Source organism: Callorhinus ursinus, unplaced genomic scaffold (genome assembly GCF_003265705.2).
Source record: "Callorhinus ursinus isolate GAN/ISIS: 27379988/994484 unplaced genomic scaffold, GSC_fseal_2.0 scaffold9, whole genome shotgun sequence".
NCBI lineage: Eukaryota > Metazoa > Chordata > Mammalia > Carnivora > Otariidae > Callorhinus > Callorhinus ursinus.
In genome coordinates, this window is record NW_027397071.1 from 15,356,196 (window position 1) to 15,356,982 (window position 787).

Consider the following 787-nt stretch of genomic DNA (forward strand, 5'->3'; position numbering starts at 1 on the left):
TGAATATGTCTGTGAAGTCCATTTGGTCCAGGGTGTCATTTAAAGTCTTTATTTTCTTGTTGATCTTTTGCTTAGATGATCTGTCCATTTCAGTCAGGGGGGTGTTAAAGTCTCCCGCTATTATTGTATTGTTGTCAATGTGTTTCTTTGCTTTTGTTATTAATTGCCTCACATAATTGGCTGCTCCCATGTTAGGGGCTTAGATATTTACAATTGTTAGATCTTCTTGTTGGATAGACCCTTTAAGTAGGATATAGTGTCCTTCCTCATCTCTTATTACAGTCTTTGGTTTAAAATCTAATTTGTCTGATATAAGGATTGCCACCCCAGCTTTCTTTTGGTGTCCATGAGCATGGTAAATGGTTTTCCACCCCCTCACTTTCAATGTGGGGGTGTCTTTGGGTCTAAAATGAGTCTCTTGCAGACAGCATATCAATGGGTCCTGTTTTTTAATCCAATCTGATAGCCTGTGTCTTTTGATTGGGGCATTCAGCCCATTTACATTCAGGGTAACTATTGAAAGGTATGAATTTAGTGCCATTGTGTTGCCTGTAAGGTGACTGTTGCTGTATATTGTCTGTGTTCCTTTCTGGTCTATGTTGCTTTTAGGCTCTCTCTTTCCTAGAGGACCCCTTTCAATATTTCCTGGAGGGCTGATTTTGTGTTTGCAACTTCCTTAAGTTTTTTTTGTCCTGGAAGATTTTTATCTCTCCTTCTATTTTCAGTGACAGCCTAGCTGGATATAGTATTCTTGGCTGCATATTTTTCACATTTAGTGCTCTGAAGA